Source organism: Bombina bombina, chromosome 3 (assembly GCF_027579735.1).
Source record: "Bombina bombina isolate aBomBom1 chromosome 3, aBomBom1.pri, whole genome shotgun sequence".
Lineage (NCBI taxonomy): Eukaryota > Metazoa > Chordata > Amphibia > Anura > Bombinatoridae > Bombina > Bombina bombina.
Window position 1 is genome coordinate 532,486,481 of NC_069501.1, and position 12,208 is coordinate 532,498,688.

A 12,208-nucleotide genomic window follows, 5' to 3' on the forward strand; every position below is an offset into this window, starting at 1 on the left:
ATCGTCACTCATATGTTGTGCGGTAGACCAAGCTTGTTAAATACACAGCTTAACACAGACAAATATTAACACGTTTCAGCAAGGTTGAATACATCAAGAAGAATTGAGCGATGCCATAAACTATTGGGTACCAAGTAGAGCAAACAACAATATTAGTAAATATGTCAGTTAACATTTTTTATCGTACAATTCTTAACCCACCAGCTGATTAACTGGTAACATTAATTTATAACACGAAAACTGTACTCAAGTTATATATTGCAAAACATTTCAATGAGACATAACTTAAAAACAATGGGACTTGGATACCAAAGGAGGGGTAGTTACAGCCAAGTTGTATATCAATTCTACAGACAGGTTTCTCAACTTTGTGAAATATAAACAAACAATAATTACTGATAACAACAGTGCTAAAACGCATCAACCCTTGCATATCCCTCTACACTGAGAAGAGAACATATACTAAACGGAGAGGGGAAGGATTTAGGGAGAACCATAAAACATTAGGAAATGAGAACATCCATGTTAGGTCCTTAAGAGGACCGTAGTGGCAGCAGATCCCTTATGGAACATCTAGGACCCTAAGGGAGAGCTGGGGGCCTCATAGTCCTGCGATTGGTGTGTAATATTGAGCTAGGTGGGGTCATGTTGCGCCTGGACCAGTGGAGGCGCTGTCGGAGGGCGAGCGATTTTCAGCGTACTGTGGAGGTTTCTTCTGGGAGTTTCCCACTCTTTGAGGGAGAGGTCGCCACTCTGAGGCTGAAGCCCTCAATCCCCTGTTTGGATCTTTAGGCTGCTGAGAATCAGGCGGGTCCGGCGGTAAGAGGTCCCATTTTTGCATGAGTTCTCTAGCTTGTTGCGAAGAGGAGACTGTGTATTGATGGCCTTCTTTGGTGATATGTAGCTTGACGGGGAACCCCCAACGGTATTTGATGGCTTTATCTCTCATCAGCTTGGTGTAGGGTTGATAGTGACGCCGTAACTGAAGGGTATGTGGTGAGAGATCTTGGTAGATCTGTATCTCTGAGTATTGACCCGGGAGGGATCTGCCCCCCGCAAGAGCTCGAAGGAGTTTGTCTCTGAAGGTGTAGTAATGCAGGCGGGCTATGACATCACAAGGCTTATCACCATCACTAGATCTGGGCCTCAGTGCTCTGTGTGCCCGATCTATCAACCTCTCCTGACCTTCTTCTGGGCCTAAGATCTCAGCGAACATCTCTCTGAGGTATTTCTCTAGGCCCTGTGGGGAGACCGTCTCGGGGATACCTTTCACCCGGATATTATTGCGTCGGGTACGATCTTCCAAGTCCGCCAATTTGACTTCAAGGTCCGATAGTTGCTCAGCTAAGCATTGAGAGTACCCGAGCAGGTTCGAATGATCAACCATCAAATCCTCCTGTTTGCGCTCTATTATGTCTGTACGCTCACCTATGGAGGCTATGTCACGTTTCAAGTCCGCGTGGCTCTTTTCAAATTTCTTAGTTAGGGAGTCATGATGCGAGGCCAGGAGCGCTGTAATAGAGTCCATAAGGTTATTATTAACCTCCTTGTCAACACGCAGTGAGCGCCCTACAGTCCGGGCCAAGGCCGATTCACTGGTGGTCTCAGCTGAGCTACTAGCATCTGTAAGTTCTTCATCTGAGGCAGCCTGAGATCTGGGGAGAGGGTTGCTGAAATGATCCACCACTGTACGCTTGGGGGTGTTTAAGGGTTTCTGTTTTCTTTTGAATGTTTGAGGCATTTTGCTGACCTGCATGGGTTCTCAGGTAGGGTTGTGGGCATGTGACAACACTATAGAGATCAGCTGCTATCTGGCTGACTGGGGCCTTGGCACAGAAAAGTAATCTACATATCCTTAGGGTACATCACAATAAGGAGAAATGGTTAGACTTAGAATTGTTAGGTGAGCTATCTCCTGGTCGCCAGGGCCCCCTCTCGACTCGGGGATAGGGGATACGACCCTAAGGAAGGGAAAAGGGGAAAGGGAAGTGACCAGCCCAGACTAGCTAGGCCAGAAAGGGTGAGTCTTGAGGGGTCACTGCCTTAATGAAACAATAACTAGGTAACGGTAATAAGTAAGGCAGCAATGGTGGAAGCCTGTCAGGGAATAAGGGTGGTTAGGCAGACAGTGGCAATGCAGTTAAAATAGGCCTCCTAATAGCACACTGAATCTAGTAGTTTGAAGACAACACTCACATAAAACTTCAAAACAGTGTCTATGTATAATCTTACAGGAACTGTCAGTGCTGTTGAGAGAAAGCATTGGTTATTAGAGAAACAACAAATAGTAAACAGGTGAAACAGTACACTTCGTGCCTAACGCTCGAAGACAATAACGCTGACGCAGCAGCTTTGCATAAAATAACTGGCAGCTATTAAAGTAAAGTTTGTAGAAACCAGAGCTCTAAAGTGCCCACAGAGCACAACCCAGGCGCATCAGTAAAGAGACACCAAATTAAGGGATATGTGGGCAATCCCCTAAGTGCAAGTCCTGTAGATATTCAGAAGGTCTCAGACAGGCTGTGGCCCTTCAGGGCCGGGTCCTTAAGATGGAGTATAGGTTTGTAAATATGTGTGGAGGCTTATTAGACCTCAGAGTCCCAAGTATCTTAGGAGGAGTTAGGGGGAACAAAACCCTCCAGTGACCAAAAAACAGTTCAGAGTGTCTAAATTCTGCTCCTACAAAGCGTCACTTGCCTGTTAGGTTTAGTCTAGGTGACAGTCATATAATAATAGTGCCGGGTAGGGCTAAACTTGTGAGGAGGATGGAAAATGTACCTAGAACCTTAGACACTGTGAAGGCATGGTGATATAAAGGCCAGGCAAGCCTTTCTGGGCTGTACAGTTTTAATAGGGTGTGATTGTGGCCTACTGGTAACAGGTGATATCGGTAAAAAGGAGCCGGTTCTGAGTGTATGCAAAACAAACATAAAACAGCCTAAAAAGCCGCAATCTCACCCAATATGGTCCAGCCAGCCTCCTCTATTGCCTGTCGGATCGTGGTAGGAATGTGGGCGAACTCGCCAAGGGCTGCGGCACTGTGTTGTGCTCCACGTGGGTCTCGTCCAGGCTGTGTCTGATCTGGAGGCCGTCCAAGATGGCCGCAACTCGCGCCAATACAGAAAGTAGCAAGGGGCCTGGCGGGAGTCTCAGGGCACACCAGTGTCCACCGATCATCAGCTGGGCTGTCCTCTGCTGCGGCAACGTTGTGGAGATAGGTCCGGCTCTTCTCAGGGTGTGCCTCTCTGCAGGATAGTCGGTAAGTCCGGAACCCCGCCAAGGATACCTCTGCGGCGCTCTCTGGCGGTATGCCCTCTGGCAAGATGGCAGGACTGAGCGCCAAAGTCGGTCGTCTGTAATTACCAGGGGAATAATAGCTTGCGGTGGGCCAGCTGTGACAGCCTCAGGTGGGGAACCCCCAAACCGGTACCTCTGTGTAGCGACAGTGAAGTTAGGTGGATGCCAGTTATAAGACGCTCCGGTCCAGGCGATGAGACGGTTAACAGCTAAGTCCCTGAAAGTGCACCTGTTTGGTTGAGAAGCCTCTCAGTCAATGTGCCCAGTAACGGCTATGGCTCCGGAGCGGAGCCCCGACCCTCCGGAGCCTGTATGTAGAGCGTCTCTGGCGTTTAAGCTGCAGTCTGGGCTTGCTTGTGTCAGGTTCCTCGCTAGGATAGAGGCAGAGAGGAATAAAAAAGTACAAAGTTATTAAGAGGTTGCCTCAGGATGGTAGGGATACTTGTTAAAAGTCGTTCAACAAGTTTTTGTACTCCTTTGCAAAGGTATAAAATGACAAAATAGCACTTTTTATGTTATATTAGACCGGAGCTCAGCCACAGCACGTCTTCTCCTCTTGATGGCTAGCTCCGCCCCCCTTGTTAACTATATTTAACATTTAAATCAAAGGTATTCTATAACTATAGTTAAATTGTAGCTGTGATTTAAAAGGGTATTTTGTATTTTTAATTTATGTCCCATTGGCATGTGTAGTTTAGAAATAATTATATTGGTGCTAAATAATTTTATTGCTAGGAAAAGGTTTTATAATTTTTTTTATATTAATAAGCCAGTCTTATTTATTGTGAAATCTCTTAGAAATTGCATATAAATAGGTTATTGTGTTAATAATATACAATTTCTCTGATTGTTATAAGTTCAGCATTATAACTTATAGGCTTATGTAGTGGCAGTAAATTAGAATTGGTAGCTAATTATAGGCTGCTCTGGTATTCTCATTTGTGGTATTTTAATAAGTGATTCATTGTGAGTAAGGTTAATTTTTAGAGATATATTTTATGATCTGTTTTGCATAGAAAATTGTAACAGAATAAGCGTGTATAATTGATTCATAATCTAGTTTTTACATAAATATAATTCAAGGTGTCTATAAAGATAACTAATCAAGAACAAAGGATTAAATATTCATTTTTAATATTTATAATTACAAGATGTATCAACATTACTGGAGGTTACTGCTGAGATAATAATAAATTATATTGTAACCTAGGATATACAACATTTATTGGTTGGCAACTGCTGAGATAAGTACACCAACATTTTATTGGAGGCACAGCTGAAAGATTATTATCTTTATCACATTGATATAACATATTTTGTAGTAAATTAAAAAATTATTATTCAGTTCATTATTGTATATGTGTTTGTAGTAGTAAGCGGTATGTTTGGCCTGGGAAGCCTTTGTCCAGAGCAGGAGGTCTCTGACTGTGATAGGAAAAAGTTTATGAAAGTGAGTTACACTCCGAGGGGTGAGACCTTCAGGCTGTAGGATTATGAATGTTTCACTCCAGCTAGTGGCATGAAAGAGAAGCAAAAGCAACAAGAATCCCTGACACATTAGTTACAAACTTATATGTATCTTAAATGACAAATTACCTGCCCGAGTGTATTAAACTGTTTCCAAATATCATATCTGCCTTTATATTGTCATTTTGAAATAGCTAAATTTATCTGAAACAACCAACTACATTGAATATTTCTATACTGCGGTATTGACTGTAGAAAACTTCCCCCCTACAGTCTTATGTGCGCATGCGCAAAACACGGGAGCATGTACGGCCGAAAAATAACTGAGCACTGAAACATGATGACGATCCTTATGACGAAATAGGGGAGGGGGCAGGCGGACATTTTAAACATGCAGAGGTGCAAAAAGTAAGTACTATTACTTATAAATTGGGCTATAGTTAAAAATAATAAGCATTTGCAACTTTATAGGAATTACTTATGACAAATTTTGGGTTGACTGTCCTTTTAAAACAGAAGCCATTACTCACCTTAAAAATAGATTAAGTATTAATGGAGAATTAGATGCTAACAATAAGATGCTTAAGACTAAGGCCAAAAATATTGTAAATAATATATGGTGTGGCAAAAGTGAAATATTTCAAGGACTGTTAAAATTTGGCCATCCTCAGAAACCGAAAAAGCGAGACAAAATAATTTTCAAAACTTGGGGTCTGCTCCTCTATGTGTACGATGAAATGTCCAATAAGATTGAAGGACAGAACTCATAATTGGAGCAACTGAAGGGTGAAAATTATTCCTTAAGACTAGGTGAGGAAGAGGCAGGACGAGTCCAGGATAAAATTGATGAGTTTGCCCAAAACGTGGCTACCTAACAAAAGTATAACCAAAATTTAGTAGTCCAAATACAAGGTTTAAATAAACAACTTGCAGAGAGCCAGGAAGAAAATTTCTTATTAAAAGAGAAATATCGTCAGGCCGAAAACCAGCAACAGAAAGAGTTAAGTGAATTTAAAAGGCAGCATCGCCATAATGAAACCCCCTCTATTAGCAATGAAAATAATGAGATTATGGAAACCCTAATAGAATTTAGGAGAAATGAACTGCAGAGTATCAGGGAAGAATTTAAATAAAAGGACCCCTATTGGGTCAGTGGTAAACTTCCCACATAGTCAGTCACCTCATGTTTTAAATTCAGGGAACTGCTATACTTCAGAGGGGGAGGGCAGCTCTAATAGTGAGTCAGAGAGCGGAGCCACTTACCCAGATAGCCCATATAATACTAATGTACGTAAGGGGTCTCCCCATAGTAAAAGTAGGGCAGATAGGGAGCGCTCCAACCCTAACACGAAGGTCACTAGGAGAACACAAGAAACATCTAATAAGGTTTATGACACCCCAAAAATAATTACATTCTTAAATGGTGCAGTACCTAAATTTTCCAAAAAGGGGACAACTTCTATAATTGACCACTTAGAGGCCTATAAAAATGCTTTATCCATAATAAATGTTAATAGTGAGCAGTCAAAAATTAAATTTCTGCCCTGGGTATTTGAAGGTAAGCATCACAAATTATTTGCTTCACTAAAGGATATGAATATCCATTCCTGGAGTGAAACAAAGCGACAGTGCAAAAAGGAGTTTGTTTTTTATTGCATGACCGCTTCTGATAAGACGACTGTATACGGTTTGAAATGTGGCGCAAATCAAAGCCCTATAGAATACCTTTCTGCACTAAAAAGTGCGTACAGTATGACCAAAGACTACCCCAAATTTGAGAGCTCAGAATTTGTGAGTTTATTTTATGAAGCATTGCCCACGCACATCAAAATTAATTTGGCTAGAGATTTTGATGAGAACTGCTCATTGGACTGATCAAAGAGAGTACAGAGTTATACTCTATTGAGCAGTCAGGTGAACAGGGGGTTAAAAGGGAACCAAGGCCCAGCCCTAAAACTGTGACAGAAACTAGGGTGTTACCTAGCCCCCTCAATTTAGAGTCCAAAAAGAAAACTTATGCAACAAAGTTTTGACTCTGCCCCTTCCCCACCAAGGGCTGAGGTGCAGAGAGAATATACTAAAAATGTGGGGCATACCCAGAAAAATAGTTATCCCCAAAGAGATGAACACCCACAAGGTAATCGATATACCCGTAAAAATAAATACCAAAAGTGGCGAAAATACTCTCAGGGTAACCAGACACCCCAAATAAATAGTGCTCCCCAAGATTTTAACGCTAAACAAGTTGAACCCCAAAGACAACCATGTCAAAATAGAAACAATAGCTATGATTCTGAGGGACCCCAAGGATCCAGGAATCAGTACCCTGGGATATCAAAAAATCGGTCCATGGGTAAAAGTAGCTTCTATAATCAAGTGGGCCAACTCAGTACGCAACTAAATCAATTATGCACACTTTTTACTAATATTAGTCAAGTTTTGACGGCTCAGCACCCTAATAATCCTTTTTTAGGGGTACAGCCAGTGGCCAGCAGTGGACCACAGGCACAGTCATAAATATTCAGGTATTACCTGAGAGAGATTGGAGAGATATACAAGATAATCAATGTCAATAATGGTACTAATCATGTTCTCTCCCTACAGCCCAGAAATGGACGCATCTCTGTGAAGCTCTTGAAACTTGGAAGATATTTTGTTGGTTTTCTACAGTAAATCTGCATTGTCTTACACTTATATTGCCATCTGTTTACTAGAGATCAGACAGATAATCAGAGTTAATGTTCTGACTGTGACTCTTCCTATGTTCTCTGAGACAGCTGTGCAGCGCCGTCTCCACAGGCCTAGAAGCCAGTACTCATCCTGCTGCACTTGAGCAGCATGAAAATCTTAAGACATAAGGCCTGTGTGAGGTGCGTGGCTTAGGTCTGGGGCTGCCCAAAACTTACCCCCCCCAAACTCTGGGGTTATGATATACTGTAATAGGATAATTTTACCACATAGCAATCTGTTCTAACTACAACAGAGACCAGTTATACAGATATCTAAGATGACGTTTAGTGAAAATAACCTCTTGAAAGTCATCAGTGCCCAATTGAACAAGCATCTCCTCCAGCTTGAGAATGAATTAACTGCAGCTTTGTAAACTGACAGCACCCTGGTCCAACAGGCAGATACAGCCGCAGGTCAGAGCCTATCAGAGTTCCTACAATTGACATGGGGAAAGAATGGTTCTCGCTGGGAAAGACGGACTGCCTACACGGTAAGTTACAAACCCCACTGAACCTACAGCATTGAAGATACTAGTAAAAAACATAATTTATGCTTACCTGATAAATTTATTTCTCTTGTAGTGTATCCAGTCCACGGATCATCCATTACTTGTGGGATATATTCCCTTCCCAACAGGAAGTTGCAAGAGGATCACCCACAGCAGAGCTGCTATATAGCTCCTCCCCTCACATGTCATATCCAGTCATTCGACCGAAACAAGACAAGAAAGGAGAAACCATAGGGTGCAGTGGTAACTGTAGTTTAATTAAAAATTTAGACCTGCCTTAAAAAGACAGGGCGGGCCGTGGACTGGATACACTACAAGAGAAATAAATTTATCAGGTAAGCATAAATTATGTTTTCTCTTGTTAAGTGTATCCAGTCCACGGATCATCCATTACTTGTGGGATACCAATACCAAAGCTTAAGTACACGGATGATGGGAGGGACTAGGCAGGAACTTAAACGTAAGGAACCACTGCCTGTAGAACCTTTCTCCCAAAAACAGCCTCCGAAGAAGCAAAAGTGTCAAATTTGTAAAATTTTGAAAAAGTGTGAAGCGAAGACCAAGTCGCAGCCTTGCAAATCTGTTCAACAGAGGCCTCATTCTTAAAGGCCCAGGTGGAAGCAGCAGCTCTAGTAGAATGAGCTGTAATCCTTTCAGGGGGCTGCTGTCCAGCAGTCTCATAGGCTAAGCGTATTATGCTTCGAAGCCAAAAGGAGAGAGAGGTAGCCGAAGCTTTTTGACCTCTCCTCTGTCCAGAATAAACGACAAACAGGGCAGATGTTTGACGAAAATCTTTAGTTGCCTGCAAGTAGAACTTCAAGGCACGGACTACGTCCAGATTATGCAAAAGACGTTCCTTCTTTGAAGAAGGATTATGGTACAATGATGGGACAACAATCTCTTGATTGATATTCCTATTAGAAACCACCTTAGGTAAAAACCCAGGTTTAGTACGCAGAACTACCTTGTCTGAATGGAAAATCAGATAAGGAGAATCACAATGTAAGGCAGATAACTCAGAGACTCTTTGAGCTGAGGAAATAGCCATCAAAAACAGAACTTTCCAAGATAAAAGTTGAATATCAATGGAATGAAGGGGTTCAAACGGAACTCCTTGAAGAACCTTAAGAACCAAGTTAAAGCTCCACGGAGGAGCAACAGATTTAAACACAGGCTTAATCCTAGCCAAAGCCTGACAAAAAGCCTGGACGTCTGGAACTTCTGCCAGACGCTTGTGCAAAAGAATAGACAGAGCAGAGATCTGTCCTTTTAACGAACTAGCAGATAAGCCTTTTTCCAAACCCTCTTGGAGAAAAGACAATATCCTAGGAATCCTAACCTTACTCCATGAGTAATTCTTGGATTCACACCAATAAAGATATTTACTCCATATCTTGTGGTAGATTTTCCTGGTAACAGGCTTTCGTCCCTGTATTAAAGTATCAATAACTGACTCGGAGAAGCCACGCTTTGATAGGATCAAGCGTTCAATCTCCATGCAGTCAGTCTCAGAGAAATTAGATTTGGATGATTGAAAGGACCTTGTATTAGAAGGTCTTGTCTCAGAGGTAGAGTCCATGGTGGACAGGACGACATGTCCACTAGGTCTGCATACCAGGTCCTGCGTGGCCACGCAGGCGCTATCAGAATCACTGATGCTCTCTCCTGTTTGACCTTGGCAATCAGTCGAGGCAGCAGAGGAAACGGTGGAAACACATAAGCCATGTTGAAGAACCAAGGAGCTGCTAGAGCATCTATCAGCGTCGCTCCCGGGTACCTGGACCTGAATCCGTAATGAGGAAGTTTGGCGTTCTGGCGAGACGCCATGAGATCCAGTTCTGGTTTGCCCCAACGATGGACCAGTTGAGCAAACACCTCCGGATGGAGTTCCCACTCCCCCGGATGAAAAGTCTGACGACTTAGAAAATCCGCCTCCCAGTTCTCCACGCCTGGGATGTGGATCGCTGACAAGTGGCAAGAGTGAGACTCTGCCCAGCGAATTATCTTGGAGACTTCTAACATCGATAGGGAGCTCCTAGTTCCCCCTTGATGGTTGATGTAAGCCACAGTCGTGATGTTGTCCGACTGAAATCTGATGAACCTCAGTGTTGCTAACTGAGGCCAAGCTAGAAGAGCATTGAATATTGCTCTTAACTCCAGAATATTTATTGGGAGGAGTTTCTCCTCCTGAGTCCACGATCCCTGAGCCTTCAGGGAATTCCAGACTGCGCCCCAGCCTAGAAGGCTGGCATCTGTTGTTACAATCGTCCAATCTGGCCTGCGAAAGGTCATACCCTTGGACAGATGGACCCGAGATAGCCACCAGAGAAGAGAATCTCTGGTCTCTTGATCCAGATTTTGTAGGGGGGACAAATCTGAGTAATCCCCATTCCACTGACCTAGCATGCACAATTGCAGCGGTCTGAGATGCAGGCGCGCAAATGGCACTATGTCCATTGCCGCTACCATTAAGCCGATTACTTCCATGCACTGAGCCACTGACGGGCGTGGAACGGAATGAAGGACACGGCAAGCATTTAAAAGTTTTGATAACCTGGCCTCCGTCAGGTAAATTTTCATTTCTACAGAATCTATCAGAGTCCCTAGGAAGGAGACTCTTGTGAGTGGTGATAGAGAACTCTTTTCCATGTTCACCTTCCACCCATGCGACCTCAGAAATGCCAGAACTATCTCTGTATGAGACTTGGCAATTTGAAAGCTTGACGCCTGTATCAGGATGTCGTCTAGATACGGAGCCACCGCTATGCCTTGCGGTCTTAGAACCGCCAGAAGTGAGCCCAGAACTTTTGTAAAGATTCTCGGGGCCGTACCCAACCCGAAGGGGAGAGCTACAAATTGGTAATGCCTGTCTAGAAAGGCAAATCTTAGGAACCGATGATGATCTTTGTGAATCGGTATGTGAAGGTAGGCATCCTTTAAGTCCACTGTGGTCATGTACTGACCCTCTTGGATCATGGGCAGGATGGTCCGAATAGTTTCCATTTTGAATGATGGAACTATTAGGAATTTGTTTAAGATCTTTAGGTCCAAAATTGGTCTGAAGGTACCCTCTTTCTTGGGAACCACGAACAGATTTGAATAAAATCCCTGTCCTTGTTCCGTCCGCGGAACTGGATGGATCACCCCCATTACTAGGAGGTCTTGTACACAGCGTAGGAATGCCTCTTTCTTTATCTGGTTTTCTGATAACCTTGAAAGATGAAATCTCCCTTGAGGAGGAGAAGCCTTAAAGTCCAGAAGATATCCCTGAGATATGATCTCCAACGCCCAGGGATCCTGGACATCTCTTGCCCACGCCTGGGCGAAGAGAGAAAGTCTGCCCCCCACTAGATCCGTTTCCGGATAGGGGGCCGTTCCTTCATGCTGTCTTGGGGGCAGTAGCAGGTTTTCTGGCCTGCTTGCCCTTGTTCCAGGACTGGTTAGGTTTCCAGGACTGTCTGAAACGAGCAACAGTTCCTTCCTGTTTTGGAGCGGAGGAAGTTGATGCTGCTCCTGCCTTGAAATTTCGAAAGGCACGAAAATTAGACTGTTTGGCCTTTGATTTGGCCCTGTCCTGAGGAAGGGAATGCCCCTTACCTCCAGTAATGTCGCTAATAATTTCCTTCAAGCCGGGCCCGAATAAGGTCTGCCCCTTGAAAGGAATATTAAGTAATTTAGACTTAGAAGTCACGTCAGCTGACCAGGATTTAAGCCATAGCGCCCTCCGCGCCTGGATGGCGAATCCGGAGTTCTTAGCCGTTAGTTTAGTCAAATGTACAATGGCATCAGAAACAAATGAGTTAGCTAGCTTAAGGGATTTAAGCTTGTCCATAATTTCATCCAATGGAGCTGTGTGAATGGCCTCTTCCAGAGACTCAAACCAGAATGCCGCAGCAGCAGTGACAGGCGCAATGCATGCAAGGGGCTGCAAGATAAAACCTTGTTGAACAAACATTTTCTTAAGGTAACCTAATTTTTTATCCATTGGATCCGAAAAAGCACAACTATCCTCAACTGGGATAGTGGTACGCTTTGCTAAAGTAGAAACTGCTCCCTCCACCTTAGGGACCGTCTGCCATAAGTCCTGTGTAGTGGCGTCTATTGGAAACATTTTTCTAAATATAGGAGGTGGGGAAAAAGGCACACCTGGTCTATCCCACTCCTTGCTAATAATTTCTGTAAGCCTTTTAGGTATAGGGAAAACAT